The following is an 18,195-nucleotide window of genomic DNA, read 5'->3' as shown; positions in this document are numbered from 1 at the left end:
TTGTTTTCTAAGCGGCCGACCTATATTATGTTATTGTACATTATACTGTTGATATGTTGAACTATTAACAGGAGTGAAACAATAAGCTATAATTTGCTGATTTTGCAACAGTATGACAAAAAGTATACTGTATTATGTTTTAGAAAGAAGGAAACTCCTCATGTTTTAGCTCAAGAAACCTTTTACAGTGTCAGTCTATGAAACAACCATTGATTAATTTGTTTCTATTAGGTTATCAAACATAGGATATTCACCTGCGACTTAAGTGTTGGAGGAGGTTGACGTAGTGCAGGCTACAGTTGCGTTACTTCCCTCAATAAACTTTTGCTACGATTGACTGTCACCTCAGTGATATGACTGCAACAAGGAATGTCAAAATGTTAGACGTACAACATACTTACTATTAAATAATTATACTACTATTAATGCTATTACTTTAATTCAAATGGCTCTGCCGTTGGTATGTACATATAAATAAATAAATAAATTCTTTGATATCAAACCAAACAAGTCTAGAGTGTCCTTTCTCTTGTTGTTGAAAAAAAGTATAAAAACATTTTTGCAATATTGAAGACAATTTTGTTAAAAATTACTATAATATTGCTTATTTGTTCATCATAACTAAACATTGATATTATATTTTATTTAATTATTTAAAAAATCAAACAAAATTACCTTAGCACTTATTGCAAGAGGTGGAGCTTATGTGATCTTCGTGTAGAAAGTTCCAAGATATCAGAAAGAACTATACGAATTTCCATTGATAGATAAGTCGCTCAATACAATTTGAAAATCTAAAACAAAGTCTAAAAAGACAAGATTTAGAAGAGGACAAGAGTTATATTAATTACACTAGAACCTATAAGAGTAATTATTTTGTTCCTTTATTCATACTGTACTTAGTTTTGTTGGATACATTTTTGTCTCTACTCTACTAGTGTTTGCTGTAGATTTCTCTACTAAAAATTTGGCTCAGAAGATATGAGTTCCAACATTTTTCTTTCACTATGATTTCACGCATTGTTTGTGATTTTTTCCAGACTATTTCCATATGTAATAGAGTAGTAATATAAAATGGTAATACTTGGAACTTGTGTTTGCTAGAGATTCATCACCTGAAAATTTGGCTGAGAAGAGTTATGAAGGAACAACAAGAGGTGTACGATACCTTCTGAACTCTGAGATGAACTGATTTTAGAGTCTGAAATAAATGTAGTGCTAGGAGTCTGCAAGATTACAGGTCATCGGTTCCCCTCGTAACAAATCCACAAGCATGCACGTTAAAGTTTGATAGGACAGGACCCAGAAAACTTGCAAACTGCAGAATCATAGAACTGCATAAATAACAGTCCCGTGTATCGGTCCGTTCCAGGGTAGACAAGGCTATAAATGCAAGCTATAAATACGGCAAGCTACAGGCAAGCAATATATACATGCAAAAAAAAAACAGGCAATATATACATGCAAAAAATAACAAGCAATATATACATGCTATAAATGGACACAAACACACGGTGCTCAAGACCTTCTGAACTCTGAGATGAACTGACTTTAGAGTCTGAAATAAATGTAGTGCTACGAGTCCACAAGATTACAGGTCATCGGTTCCCCTCGTAACAAATCCACAAGCATGCACGTTAAAGTTTGATAGGACAGGACCCAGAAAACTTGCAAACTGCAGAATCATAGAACTGCATAAATAACAGTCCCGTGTGTCGGTCCGTTCCAGGGTAGACAAGGCTATAAATGCAAGCTATAAATACGGCAAGCTACAGGCAAGCAATATGTACATGCAAAAAAAAATAGGCAATAACATGCAATAAATAAATACAGACAATAATACAGGACACAAACACACGGTGCTCAAGACCTTCTGAACTCTGGGATGAACTGACTTTAGAGTCTGAAATAAATGTAGTGCTACGAGTCCACAAGATTACAGGTCATCGGTTCCCCTCGTAACAAATCCACAAGCATGCACGTTAAAGTTTGATAGGACAGGACCCAGAAAACTTGCAAACTGCAGAATCATAGAACTGCATAAATAACAGTCCCGTGTATCGGTCTGTTCCAGGGTAGACAAGGCTATAAATGCAAGCTATAAATACGGCAAGCAATATATACATGCAAAAAAAAAAAACAGGCAATATATACATGCAAAAAATAACAGGCAATAACATGCAATAAATAAATATGGACAATAATACAGGACACAAACACACGGTGCACAAGACCTTCTGAACTCTGGGATGAACTGATTTTAGAGTCTGAAATAAATGTAGTGCTATGAGTCCACAGGATTACAGGTAATCGGTTCCCCTCGTAACAAATCCACAAGCATGCACGTTAAAGTTTGATAGGACAGGACCCAGAAAACTTGCAAACTGCAGAATCATAGAACTATATAAATCACAGTCCCAAGTGTCGGTTCGTTCCAGGGTAAATAAGGAATTGTTGACTACTTGTTGTATTTCATAACCTTTCCAGACCAAAGTACACCTTGAATTCTTTCCTGTAAAACCATCATATTTTTCTATGTTTTTGTTTTGCGATCTATAAACATATACATAGCAAAAGATGATCAATTGCATACTTTGAAGTTCAAATATTTCCCTTACTCTATGATATATTTCACATTGATTGTGATTATCTATTGACTAGAGTTTCATATGTAATAAGAGTAGTAATATAAAATACTAATACTTGGAACTTGTGTTTGCTGCTGATTCATCACCTGAAAATTTGACTCAGAAGAGTTATGAAGGAACAACAAGAGGTGTACGATACCTTCTGAACTCTGAGATGAACTGATTTTAGAGTCTGCAATAAATATAGTGCTAGGAGTCTGCAAGATTTCAAGTCATCGGTTCCCCTCGTAACAAATCCACATAATGTTTGATAGGACAGGACCCAGAAAACTTGCAAACTGCAGAATCATAGAACTGCATAAATCACAGTCCCGTGTATCGGTCCGTTCCAGGGTAAATAAGGAATTGTTGACTACTTGTCGTATTTCATAACCTTTCCAGGCCAAAGTACCCCTTGATTTCTTCGTAGTTCATATCACCACTATATGTGTTTTCAACTTTGATAACTGCTATTGCAATTCTTTTTAGCCATTATGTCAAACAACCAGTTCTAATTGACCGGTATTTCTTCTGTGTTTCTAAGAATCAATCTTAAGGGTGATTGCCAAAGACATACCCAATATAAATAAATGTAATACTAGTACGACAGTAACCAAAAACCTGCAAAAAGGGGAATCCAGATTGCTGCTTCCTTCACACTATCGATTGTTGAATCCCCTTAGTGTTACAGTTGATCTTTATTTACGGTTCACAACTCGTCCAGGTCAAGGTAGGTAACAACAGTGAGCTATCTGCAACAAAGTATTTAAATATTTACTTTCAAATAATTAAACCAATGTTTTCATTCGATTACAAAAGTAGTTACCGGTATTACGTATGTATGTTTCACTGAAAAAACTATTGTTAAATTCATTGCTGCTAAGTATATGAAAAGGCATGGCCCGAGGTTGGAAAATGAGCAGGGGTTGAAAAGACAACTTTGCCATTGTGATGAACTTTATTTTCAAAACAACTTCAAAAAGGTTTTCAATTTTTCTAAAGCAAATGAGCAGCTTTTTTAATAAGTGGTTCAATAATTCAGTCTACAGTATTACTATAGGTTGGCCGCTTGGAAAGCGTCCTCCTCATAGCATTGGTGGGAAAGAGAGATACCGAGCTATGGGAGTGAGACAGACTATGGCCCTTCCCCCAATATGCTGCCGCTCCACCCCCAACCTTTTAAAATATTATCAGCTATTAAATTATCCAACTGATCAAAATGTAAACAATTACGTTCTTTATAACTTGAGAAAGATTGGTCCTGCAAAAAATATTGTATAGCCTAAATCGCATCAATATTTGAGCATCATGAAATGTTATTATATCATTGTCTAAACAGTCCCATTTGGTAACAAATGATTCCAACTCCCACAACACCGGGGCAGCACCGTGTCGGTGTCCTACCGCGGTGTCATGTCGTGCAGTGTGAAAACGGACATTGGCGGAGAGGGGAAACATACCCTCCCTCGCCGTTACCTAAAAATTTTGCGCAGGTTGTTTTCTAAGCGGCCGACCTATATTATGTTATTGTACATTATACTGTTGATATGTTGAACTATTAACAGGAGTGAAACAATAAGCTATAATTTGCTGATTTTGCAACAGTATGACAAAAAGTATACTGTATTATGTTTTAGAAAGAAGGAAACTCCTCATGTTTTAGCTCAAGAAACCTTTTACAGTGTCAGTCTATGAAACAACCATTGATTAATTTGTTTCTATTAGGTTATCAAACATAGGATATTCACCTGCGACTTAAGTGTTGGAGGAGGTTGACGTAGTGCAGGCTACAGTTGCGTTACTTCCCTCAATAAACTTTTGCTACGATTGACTGTCACCTCAGTGATATGACTGCAACAAGGAATGTCAAAATGTTAGACGTACAACATACTTACTATTAAATAATTATACTACTATTAATGCTATTACTTTAATTCAAATGGCTCTGCCGTTGGTATGTACATATAAATAAATAAATAAATTCTTTGATATCAAACCAAACAAGTCTAGAGTGTCCTTTCTCTTGTTGTTGAAAAAAAGTATAAAAACATTTTTGCAATATTGAAGACAATTTTGTTAAAAATTACTATAATATTGCTTATTTGTTCATCATAACTAAACATTGATATTATATTTTATTTAATTATTTAAAAAATCAAACAAAATTACCTTAGCACTTATTGCAAGAGGTGGAGCTTATGTGATCTTCGTGTAGAAAGTTCCAAGATATCAGAAAGAACTATACGAATTTCCATTGATAGATAAGTCGCTCAATACAATTTGAAAATCTAAAACAAAGTCTAAAAAGACAAGATTTAGAAGAGGACAAGAGTTATATTAATTACACTAGAACCTATAAGAGTAATTATTTTGTTCCTTTATTCATACTGTACTTAGTTTTGTTGGATACATTTTTGTCTCTACTCTACTAGTGTTTGCTGTAGATTTCTCTACTAAAAATTTGGCTCAGAAGATATGAGTTCCAACATTTTTCTTTCACTATGATTTCACGCATTGTTTGTGATTTTTTCCAGACTATTTCCATATGTAATAGAGTAGTAATATAAAATGGTAATACTTGGAACTTGTGTTTGCTAGAGATTCATCACCTGAAAATTTGGCTGAGAAGAGTTATGAAGGAACAACAAGAGGTGTACGATACCTTCTGAACTCTGAGATGAACTGATTTTAGAGTCTGAAATAAATGTAGTGCTAGGAGTCTGCAAGATTACAGGTCATCGGTTCCCCTCGTAACAAATCCACAAGCATGCACGTTAAAGTTTGATAGGACAGGACCCAGAAAACTTGCAAACTGCAGAATCATAGAACTGCATAAATAACAGTCCCGTGTATCGGTCTGTTCCAGGGTAGACAAGGCTATAAATGCAATCTATAAATACGGCAAGCTACAGGCAAGCAATATGTACATGCAAAAAAAATAGGCAATAACATGCAATAAATAAATACAGACAATAATACAGGACACAAACACACGGTGCTCAAGACCTTCTGAACTCTGGGATGAACTGACTTTAGAGTCTGAAATAAATGTAGTGCTACGAGTCCACAAGATTACAGGTCATCGGTTCCCCTCGTAACAAATCCACAAGCATGCACGTTAAAGTTTGATAGGACAGGACCCAGAAAACTTGCAAACTGCAGAATCATAGAACTGCATAAATAACAGTCCCGTGTATCGGTCTGTTCCAGGGTAGACAAGGCTATAAATGCAAGCTATAAATACGGCAAGCAATATATACATGCAAAAAAAAAACAGGCAATATATACATGCAAAAAATAACAGGCAATAACATGCAATAAATAAATATGGACAATAATACAGGACACAAACACACGGTGCACAAGACCTTCTGAACTCTGGGATGAACTGATTTTAGAGTCTGAAATAAATGTAGTGCTATGAGTCCACAGGATTACAGGTAATCGGTTCCCCTCGTAACAAATCCACAAGCATGCACGTTAAAGTTTGATAGGACAGGACCCAGAAAACTTGCAAACTGCAGAATCATAGAACTATATAAATCACAGTCCCAAGTGTCGGTTCGTTCCAGGGTAAATAAGGAATTGTTGACTACTTGTTGTATTTCATAACCTTTCCAGACCAAAGTACACCTTGAATTCTTTCCTGTAAAACCATCATATTTTTCTATGTTTTTGTTTTGCGATCTATAAACATATACATAGCAAAAGATGATCAATTGCATACTTTGAAGTTCAAATCTTTCCCTTACTCTATGATATATTTCACATTGATTGTGATTATCTATTGACTAGAGTTTCATATGTAATAAGAGTAGTAATATAAAATACTAATACTTGGAACTTGTGTTTGCTGCTGATTCATCACCTGAAAATTTGACTCAGAAGAGTTATGAAGGAACAACAAGAGGTGTACGATACCTTCTGAACTCTGAGATGAACTGATTTTAGAGTCTGCAATAAATATAGTGCTAGGAGTCTGCAAGATTTCAAGTCATCGGTTCCCCTCGTAACAAATCCACATAATGTTTGATAGGACAGGACCCAGAAAACTTGCAAACTGCAGAATCATAGAACTGCATAAATCACAGTCCCGTGTATCGGTCCGTTCCAGGGTAAATAAGGAATTGTTGACTACTTGTCGTATTTCATAACCTTTCCAGGCCAAAGTACCCCTTGATTTCTTCGTAGTTCATATCACCACTATATGTGTTTTCAACTTTGATAACTGCTATTGCAATTCTTTTTAGCCATTATGTCAAACAACCAGTTCTAATTGACCGGTATTTCTTCTGTGTTTCTAAGAATCAATCTTAAGGGTGATTGCCAAAGACATACCCAATATAAATAAATGTAATACTAGTACGACAGTAACCAAAAACCTGCAAAAAGGGGAATCCAGATTGCTGCTTCCTTCACACTATCGATTGTTGAATCCCCTTAGTGTTACAGTTGATCTTTATTTACGGTTCACAACTCGTCCAGGTCAAGGTAGGTAACAACAGTGAGCTATCTGCAACAAAGTATTTAAATATTTACTTTCAAATAATTAAACCAATGTTTTCATTCGATTACAAAAGTAGTTACCGGTATTACGTATGTATGTTTCACTGAAAAAACTATTGTTAAATTCATTGCTGCTAAGTATATGAAAAGGCATGGCCCGAGGTTGGAAAATGAGCAGGGGTTGAAAAGACAACTTTGCCATTGTGATGAACTTTATTTTCAAAACAACTTCAAAAAGGTTTTCAATTTTTCTAAAGCAAATGAGCAGCTTTTTTAATAAGTGGTTCAATAATTCAGTCTACAGTATTACTATAGGTTGGCCGCTTGGAAAGCGTCCTCCTCATAGCATTGGTGGGAAAGAGAGATACCGAGCTATGGGAGTGAGACAGACTATGGCCCTTCCCCCAATATGCTGCCGCTCCACCCCCAACCTTTTAAAATATTATCAGCTATTAAATTATCCAACTGATCAAAATGTAAACAATTACGTTCTTTATAACTTGAGAAAGATTGGTCCTGCAAAAAATATTGTATAGCCTAAATCGCATCAATATTTGAGCATCATGAAATGTTATTATATCATTGTCTAAACAGTCCCATTTGGTAACAAATGATTCCAACTCCCACAACACCGGGGCAGCACCGTGTCGGTGTCCTACCGCGGTGTCATGTCGTGCAGTGTGAAAACGGACATTGGCGGAGAGGGGAAACATACCCTCCCTCGCCGTTACCTAAAAATTTTGCGCAGGTTGTTTTCTAAGCGGCCGACCTATATTATGTTATTGTACATTATACTGTTGATATGTTGAACTATTAACAGGAGTGAAACAATAAGCTATAATTTGCTGATTTTGCAACAGTATGACAAAAAGTATACTGTATTATGTTTTAGAAAGAAGGAAACTCCTCATGTTTTAGCTCAAGAAACCTTTTACAGTGTCAGTCTATGAAACAACCATTGATTAATTTGTTTCTATTAGGTTATCAAACATAGGATATTCACCTGCGACTTAAGTGTTGGAGGAGGTTGACGTAGTGCAGGCTACAGTTGCGTTACTTCCCTCAATAAACTTTTGCTACGATTGACTGTCACCTCAGTGATATGACTGCAACAAGGAATGTCAAAATGTTAGACGTACAACATACTTACTATTAAATAATTATACTACTATTAATGCTATTACTTTAATTCAAATGGCTCTGCCGTTGGTATGTACATATAAATAAATAAATAAATTCTTTGATATCAAACCAAACAAGTCTAGAGTGTCCTTTCTCTTGTTGTTGAAAAAAAGTATAAAAACATTTTTGCAATATTGAAGACAATTTTGTTAAAAATTACTATAATATTGCTTATTTGTTCATCATAACTAAACATTGATATTATATTTTATTTAATTATTTAAAAAATCAAACAAAATTACCTTAGCACTTATTGCAAGAGGTGGAGCTTATGTGATCTTCGTGTAGAAAGTTCCAAGATATCAGAAAGAACTATACGAATTTCCATTGATAGATAAGTCGCTCAATACAATTTGAAAATCTAAAACAAAGTCTAAAAAGACAAGATTTAGAAGAGGACAAGAGTTATATTAATTACACTAGAACCTATAAGAGTAATTATTTTGTTCCTTTATTCATACTGTACTTAGTTTTGTTGGATACATTTTTGTCTCTACTCTACTAGTGTTTGCTGTAGATTTCTCTACTAAAAATTTGGCTCAGAAGATATGAGTTCCAACATTTTTCTTTCACTATGATTTCACGCATTGTTTGTGATTTTTTCCAGACTATTTCCATATGTAATAGAGTAGTAATATAAAATGGTAATACTTGGAACTTGTGTTTGCTAGAGATTCATCACCTGAAAATTTGGCTGAGAAGAGTTATGAAGGAACAACAAGAGGTGTACGATACCTTCTGAACTCTGAGATGAACTGATTTTAGAGTCTGAAATAAATGTAGTGCTAGGAGTCTGCAAGATTACAGGTCATCGGTTCCCCTCGTAACAAATCCACAAGCATGCACGTTAAAGTTTGATAGGACAGGACCCAGAAAACTTGCAAACTGCAGAATCATAGAACTGCATAAATAACAGTCCCGTGTATCGGTCCGTTCCAGGGTAGACAAGGCTATAAATGCAAGCTATAAATACGGCAAGCTACAGGCAAGCAATATATACATGCAAAAAAAAAACAGGCAATATATACATGCAAAAAATAACAAGCAATATATACATGCAATAAATGGACACAAACACACGGTGCTCAAGACCTTCTGAACTCTGAGATGAACTGACTTTAGAGTCTGAAATAAATGTAGTGCTACGAGTCCACAAGATTACAGGTCATCGGTTCCCCTCGTAACAAATCCACAAGCATGCACGTTAAAGTTTGATAGGACAGGACCCAGAAAACTTGCAAACTGCAGAATCATAGAACTGCATAAATAACAGTCCCGTGTGTCGGTCCGTTCCAGGGTAGACAAGGCTATAAATGCAAGCTATAAATACGGCAAGCTACAGGCAAGCAATATGTACATGCAAAAAAAAATAGGCAATAACATGCAATAAATAAATACAGACAATAATACAGGACACAAACACACGGTGCTCAAGACCTTCTGTACTCTGGGATGAACTGACTTTAGAGTCTGAAATAAATGTAGTGCTACGAGTCCACAAGATTACAGGTCATCGGTTCCCCTCGTAACAAATCCACAAGCATGCACGTTAAAGTTTGATAGGACAGGACCCAGAAAACTTGCAAACTGCAGAATCATAGAACTGCATAAATAACAGTCCCGTGTATCGGTCTGTTCCAGGGTAGACAAGGCTATAAATGCAATCTATAAATACGGCAAGCTACAGGCAAGCAATATGTACATGCAAAAAAAATAGGCAATAACATGCAATAAATAAATACAGACAATAATACAGGACACAAACACACGGTGCTCAAGACCTTCTGAACTCTGGGATGAACTGACTTTAGAGTCTGAAATAAATGTAGTGCTACGAGTCCACAAGATTACAGGTCATCGGTTCCCCTCGTAACAAATCCACAAGCATGCACGTTAAAGTTTGATAGGACAGGACCCAGAAAACTTGCAAACTGCAGAATCATAGAACTGCATAAATAACAGTCCCGTGTATCGGTCTGTTCCAGGGTAGACAAGGCTATAAATGCAAGCTATAAATACGGCAAGCAATATATACATGCAAAAAAAAAACAGGCAATATATACATGCAAAAAATAACAGGCAATAACATGCAATAAATAAATATGGACAATAATACAGGACACAAACACACGGTGCACAAGACCTTCTGAACTCTGGGATGAACTGATTTTAGAGTCTGAAATAAATGTAGTGCTATGAGTCCACAGGATTACAGGTAATCGGTTCCCCTCGTAACAAATCCACAAGCATGCACGTTAAAGTTTGATAGGACAGGACCCAGAAAACTTGCAAACTGCAGAATCATAGAACTATATAAATCACAGTCCCAAGTGTCGGTTCGTTCCAGGGTAAATAAGGAATTGTTGACTACTTGTTGTATTTCATAACCTTTCCAGACCAAAGTACACCTTGAATTCTTTCCTGTAAAACCATCATATTTTTCTATGTTTTTGTTTTGCGATCTATAAACATATACATAGCAAAAGATGATCAATTGCATACTTTGAAGTTCAAATCTTTCCCTTACTCTATGATATATTTCACATTGATTGTGATTATCTATTGACTAGAGTTTCATATGTAATAAGAGTAGTAATATAAAATACTAATACTTGGAACTTGTGTTTGCTGCTGATTCATCACCTGAAAATTTGACTCAGAAGAGTTATGAAGGAACAACAAGAGGTGTACGATACCTTCTGAACTCTGAGATGAACTGATTTTAGAGTCTGCAATAAATATAGTGCTAGGAGTCTGCAAGATTACAAGTCATCGGTTCCCCTCGTAACAAATCCACATAATGTTTGATAGGACAGGACCCAGAAAACTTGCAAACTGCAGAATCATAGAACTGCATAAATCACAGTCCCGTGTATCGGTCCGTTCCAGGGTAAATAAGGAATTGTTGACTACTTGTCGTATTTCATAACCTTTCCAGGCCAAAGTACCCCTTGATTTCTTCGTAGTTCATATCACCACTATATGTGTTTTCAACTATGATAACTGCTGTTGCAATTCTTTTTAGCCATTATGTCAAACAACCAGTTCTAATTGACCAGGATTTCTTCTGTGTTTCTAAGAATCAATCTTAAGGGTGATTGCCAAAGACATACCCAATATAAATAAATGTAATACTAGTACGACAGTAACCAAAAACCTGCAAAAAGGGGAATCCAGATTGCTGCTTCCTTCACACTATCGATTGTTGAATCCCCTTAGTGTTACAGTTGATCTTTATTTACGGTTCACAACTCGTCCAGGTCAAGGTAGGTAACAACAGTGAGCTATCTGCAACAAAGTATTTAAATATTTACTTTCAAATAATTAAACCAATGTTTTCATTCGATTACAAAAGTAGTTACCGGTATTACGTATGTATGTTTCACTGAAAAAACTATTGTTAAATTCATTGCTGCTAAGTATATGAAAAGGCATGGCCCGAGGTTGGAAAATGAGCAGGGGTTGAAAAGACAACTTTGCCATTGTGATGAACTTTATTTTCAAAACAACTTCAAAAAGGTTTTCAATTTTTCTAAAGCAAATGAGCAGCTTTTTTAATAAGTGGTTCAATAATTCAGTCTACAGTATTACTATAGGTTGGCCGCTTGGAAAGCGTCCTCCTCATAGCATTGGTGGGAAAGAGAGATACCGAGCTATGGGAGTGAGACAGACTATGGCCCTTCCCCCAATATGCTGCCGCTCCACCCCCAACCTTTTATAAATATTATCAGCTATTAAATTATCCAACTGATCAAAATGTAAACAATTACGTTCTTTATAACTTGAGAAAGATTGGTCCTGCAAAAAATATTGTATAGCCTAAATCGCATCAATATTTGAGCATCATGAAATGTTATTATATCATTGTCTAAACAGTCCCATTTGGTAACAAATGATTCCAACTCCCACAACACCGGGGCAGCACCGTGTCGGTGTCCTACCGCGGTGTCATGTCGTGCAGTGTGAAAACGGACATTGGCGGAGAGGGGAAACATACCCTCCCTCGCCGTTACCTAAAAATTTTGCGCAGGTTGTTTTCTAAGCGGCCGACCTATATTATGTTATTGTACATTATACTGTTGATATGTTGAACTATTAACAGGAGTGAAACAATAAGCTATAATTTGCTGATTTTGCAACAGTATGACAAAAAGTATAGGTACTGTATTATGTTTTAGAAAGAAGGAAACTCCTCATGTTTTAGCTCAAGAAACCTTTTACAGTGTCAGTCTATGAAACAACCATTGATTAATTTGTTTCTATTAGGTTATCAAACATAGGATATTCACCTGCGACTTAAGTGTTGGAGGAGGTTGACGTAGTACAGGCTACAGTTGCGTTACTTCCCTCAATAAACTTTTGCTACGATTGACTGTCACCTCAGTGATATGACTGCAACAAGGAATGTCAAAATGTTAGACGTACAACATACTTACTATTAAATAATTATACTACTATTAATGCTATTACTTTAATTCAAATGGCTCTGCCGTTGGTATGTACATATAAATAAATAAATAAATTCTTTGATATCAAACCAAACAAGTCTAGAGTGTCCTTTCTCTTGTTGTTGAAAAAAAGTATAAAAACATTTTTGCAATATTGAAGACAATTTTGTTAAAAATTACTATAATATTGCTTATTTGTTCATCATAACTAAACATTGATATTATATTTTATTTAATTATTTAAAAAATCAAACAAAATTACCTTAGCACTTATTGCAAGAGGTGGAGCTTATGTGATCTTTGTGTAGAAAGTTCCAAGATATCAGAAAGAACTATACGAATTTCCATTGATAGATAAGTCGCTCAATACAATTTGAAAATCTAAAACAAAGTCTAAAAAGACAAGATTTAGAAGAGGACAAGAGTTATATTAATTACACTAGAACCTATAAAAGTAATTATTTTGTTCCTTTATTCATACTGTACTTAGTTTTGTTGGATACATTTTTGTCTCTACTCTACTAGTGTTTGCTGTAGATTTCTCTACTAAAAATTTGGCTCAGAAGATATGAGTTCCAACATTTTTCTTTCACTATGATTTCACGCATTGTTTGTGATTTTTTCCAGACTATTTCCATATGTAATAGAGTAGTAATATAAAATGGTAATACTTGGAACTTGTGTTTGCTAGAGATTCATCACCTGAAAATTTGGCTGAGAAGAGTTATGAAGGAACAACAAGAGGTGTACGATACCTTCTGAACTCTGAGATGAACTGATTTTAGAGTCTGAAATAAATGTAGTGCTAGGAGTCTGCAAGATTACAGGTCATCGGTTCCCCTCGTAACAAATCCACAAGCATGCACGTTAAAGTTTGATAGGACAGGACCCAGAAAACTTGCAAACTGCAGAATCATAGAACTGCATAAATAACAGTCCCGTGTATCGGTCCGTTCCAGGGTAGACAAGGCTATAAATGCAAGCTATAAATACGGCAAGCTACAGGCAAGCAATATATACATGCAAAAAAAAAACAGGCAATATATACATGCAAAAAATAACAAGCAATATATACATGCAATAAATGGACACAAACACACGGTGCTCAAGACCTTCTGAACTCTGAGATGAACTGACTTTAGAGTCTGAAATAAATGTAGTGCTACGAGTCCACAAGATTACAGGTCATCGGTTCCCCTCGTAACAAATCCACAAGCATGCACGTTAAAGTTTGATAGGACAGGACCCAGAAAACTTGCAAACTGCAGAATCATAGAACTGCATAAATAACAGTCCCGTGTGTCGGTCCGTTCCAGGGTAGACAAGGCTATAAATGCAAGCTATAAATACGGCAAGCTACAGGCAAGCAATATGTACATGCAAAAAAAAATAGGCAATAACATGCAATAAATAAATACAGACAATAATACAGGACACAAACACACGGTGCTCAAGACCTTCTGTACTCTGGGATGAACTGACTTTAGAGTCTGAAATAAATGTAGTGCTACGAGTCCACAAGATTACAGGTCATCGGTTCCCCTCGTAACAAATCCACAAGCATGCACGTTAAAGTTTGATAGGACAGGACCCAGAAAACTTGCAAACTGCAGAATCATAGAACTGCATAAATAACAGTCCCGTGTATCGGTCTGTTCCAGGGTAGACAAGGCTATAAATGCAAGCTATAAATACGGCAAGCAATATATACATGCAAAAAAAAACAGGCAATATATACATGCAAAAAATAACAGGCAATAACATGCAATAAATAAATATGGACAATAATACAGGACACAAACACACGGTGCACAAGACCTTCTGAACTCTGGGATGAACTGATTTTAGAGTCTGAAATAAATGTAGTGCTATGAGTCCACAGGATTACAGGTAATCGGTTCCCCTCGTAACAAATCCACAAGCATGCACGTTAAAGTTTGATAGGACAGGACCCAGAAAACTTGCAAACTGCAGAATCATAGAACTATATAAATCACAGTCCCAAGTGTCGGTTCGTTCCAGGGTAAATAAGGAATTGTTGACTACTTGTTGTATTTCATAACCTTTCCAGACCAAAGTACACCTTGAATTCTTTCCTGTAAAACCATCATATTTTTCTATGTTTTTGTTTTGCGATCTATAAACATATACATAGCAAAAGATGATCAATTGCATACTTTGAAGTTCAAATCTTTCCCTTACTCTATGGTATATTTCACATTGATTGTGATTATCTATTGACTAGAGTTTCATATGTAATAAGAGTAGTAATATAAAATACTAATACTTGGAACTTGTGTTTGCTGCTGATTCATCACCTGAAAATTTGACTCAGAAGAGTTATGAAGGAACAACAAGAGGTGTACGATACCTTCTGAACTCTGAGATGAACTGATTTTAGAGTCTGCAATAAATATAGTGCTAGGAGTCTGCAAGATTACAAGTCATCGGTTCCCCTCGCAACAAATCCACATGTTTGATAGGACAGGACCCAGAAAACTTGCAAACTGCAGAATCATAGAACTGCATAAATCACAGTCCCGTGTATCGGTCCATTCCAGGGTAAATAAGGAATTGTTGACTACTTGTCGTATTTCATAACCTTTCCAGGCCAAAGTACCCCTTGATTTCTTCGTAGTTCATATCACCACTATATGTGTTTTCAACTTTGATAACTGCTATTGCAATTCTTTTTAGCCATTATGTCAAACAACCAGTTCTAATTGACCGGTATTTCTTCTGTGTTTCTAAGAATCAATCTTAAGGGTGATTGCCAAAGACCCACCCTGTATAAAAATAAAGGTAATACTTTTAGTAAGACAGTAACCAAAAACCTGCAAACAGGGGAATCCAGATAGCTGCTTCCTTCACACTATCGATTGTTGAATCACCTTAGTGTTAAGACGGTATGGTTGATCTTTATTTACGGTTCATAACTCGTCCAGGTGAGGTATTAACAGTGAGATATCTGCAACAAACAATGTTTTTGACTATTACTTCTGAATAATTGACATACTCAAACCAATGTTTTGACATGATTACAAAAGTAGTAATTATGTATGTATGTTTCACTGAAAAGACTATTGTGAAATTCATTTTTGCTAAGTAGTATACAAAAAAGCGATGCAGAGGTTGGAAAATACAATGACTGTAGATGCGATAATCCCTGGTGTTGATTAACGTCCGCACTATATTGAGTACTACGACTACCCACAGTACTATCCTAATAATTATACCAATTCGTTAATACCAAGGGGCAAAAATGTGGTTTGGATTCCACCTTAATAGGTCCCTTAGTTGACATTATCTGTTTGGGCTATTAGTTAAAAGCTGTGTCTAAGGAATATGTCGGCCGTAGTCATAGGATATTCACCTGCGACTTAAGTGTTGGAGGTGGTTGACGTAGTGCAGGCTGCAGTTGCGTTACTTCCCTCGATAAACTTTTGCTACGATTGACTGTCACCTCATTGATATGCCTGCAACAAACATCAAGAGGTTGTACAAACAACACACTTACAATACTTATTTACTTTAATATTTTGTATATAAAATGAGAATTTTTAAATAAAATATAGGCCTATTCTTATTGATTGGTGTCATTATTTACATATTGGACATAGAGGTTTCTATATTAAACGTTTTTATTAGCTCGCTTTCTTGTCCGGTACAAATTTTGCAATCAATTTTATACTATCTCCCCGATGAACTAGAGACTAGAAACTTTAAACATAGCTCACAAATGGATGACAATGCAATATTATATAATTTAATTTTCATATTTCCCTTGGGATACGCCCCATGAGCTTCCAAATTTTCCATGTTTACATTTTGAAAGAATGTAAATATATCAATTAATTTAAGTCTGCTGTAAATACTTAAATTTGACAGATAGAAGAGAGGTTAAGAGGTACAGGTTCTGCTCCTGAGATATTCTAAAAATATTAAACAAGCATTTCAAAGTAAAGATTAAACATCTGATAACAGATAATAACTCCATTTAAATGAGTACTCATTAGGTTAACATGGGAAACTCCAGAGCCACTGGGGCTGAGCCCGAGAGTCCGATCAGAATAAAAACCACTTAGTTTTCCTATTTAAGGCCTAAAGAATCAGTGTACCAAATTTCAGCCTTCTAGGTAAGTGGTAAGTGGGAGAATTAGTGATGAGTGAGTCAGTCAGTCAGTTAGGGGTTTTCCTTTTATATATATATATTTTATTTAACAACTTATTAAAATAAGTTGTTAAATAAAATGAATTAAAAAAAAGGGTACTTAGTTTTAATAATGCATTTACATATATATATTATATATTATATTATATATATATTATTATATTATATTATACAGGGTGTTTTTTTAAAAACTTGCATCATTATTTATGTAAAAACCGCAATAGATAGAAATATGCAGTTTGCAGGAATCATCTATTGACGTAGGGGGCCCAATTGTTTTGAATTCTACGTTACATTCACATTCCCCCCCTTTCCCCCCCTGCCCCCAACTTAATTTTTTTAAATAGCAAGGTACCCCTTGTGACATATCAAATAAAACAGCATAAAAAAAGAAAATGTTTGATGAAAAAAAATTGAAAATCGGTTTATAAATTTGCGAGATATTTCCCCCTCCCCCTCCCCGGAACTTAATTTTTTTTTAATAGCAAGGTACTCCTTGTGACATATCAAATGAAAGAGCATGAAAAAAGAAAATTTTTGGTGAAAACAAAATTAAAATCGGCTCATGAATTTGTGAGATAATCCCCCCCCCCTTTATCCCTACCCATAACTTGTTTTTTAATAGCAAGGTACCCGCCCTTGTGACATATCAAATGAAAAATAAATTTCACCAAACATTTTCTTTTTTTATGCTCTTTAATTTGATATGTCACAAGGGGTATCTTGCTATTAAAAAAAATTAAGTTCCGGGGAGGGGGAGGGAGAAATATCTCGCAAATTTATGAACCGATTTTCAATTTTTTTTTTCATCAAACATTTTCTTTTTTCATGCTCTTTCATTTGATATGTCAGAAGGGGTACCTTGCTATTTAAAAAAATTAAGTTGGGGGCAGGGGGGGATAGGGGGGGAATGTGAATGTAACGTTGAATTCAAAACAATTGGGCCCCCTACGTCAATAGATGATTCCCACAAACTGCATATTTCTATGTATTGCGGTTTTTACATAAATAAAGATGCAAGTTTTTAAAAAAACACCCTGTATATATATGTAAATGCATTATTAAAACTAAGTACCCTTTTTTTTAATTCATTTTATTTAACAACTTATTTTAATAAGTTGTTAAATAAAATGAATTAAAAAATACCCCCGCCGCAGCAAACCTGCAGACTAAGCGAATTTCAACTCGTCTGATTACATTTTTACTAAAATATTTCCATAAATAAGACATATTATTCCCTATTTAAATAACATTAGATTTA

General features: G+C 35.3%; 1 long non-coding RNA gene across 1 annotated transcript; it reads left to right on the top strand.

Moving 5' to 3' along the window:
* Positions 1 to 8,335, top strand: LOC128991097 (uncharacterized). The gene is made up of 3 exons (XR_008490595.1): positions 1 to 386; positions 4,353 to 4,507; positions 8,114 to 8,335. It is a non-coding gene; the product is annotated as an uncharacterized LOC128991097 (long non-coding RNA).
* Positions 8,336 to 18,195: the final 9,860 nt, after the last annotated feature.

Source organism: Macrosteles quadrilineatus, unplaced genomic scaffold (assembly GCF_028750875.1).
Source record: "Macrosteles quadrilineatus isolate MER2022 unplaced genomic scaffold, UCM_ALF_1.0 Scaffold_3__2_contigs__length_128488019, whole genome shotgun sequence".
In the NCBI taxonomy this organism is placed as follows: domain Eukaryota; kingdom Metazoa; phylum Arthropoda; class Insecta; order Hemiptera; family Cicadellidae; genus Macrosteles; species Macrosteles quadrilineatus.
This window is presented reverse-complemented; position numbering and strand designations above follow the sequence as displayed.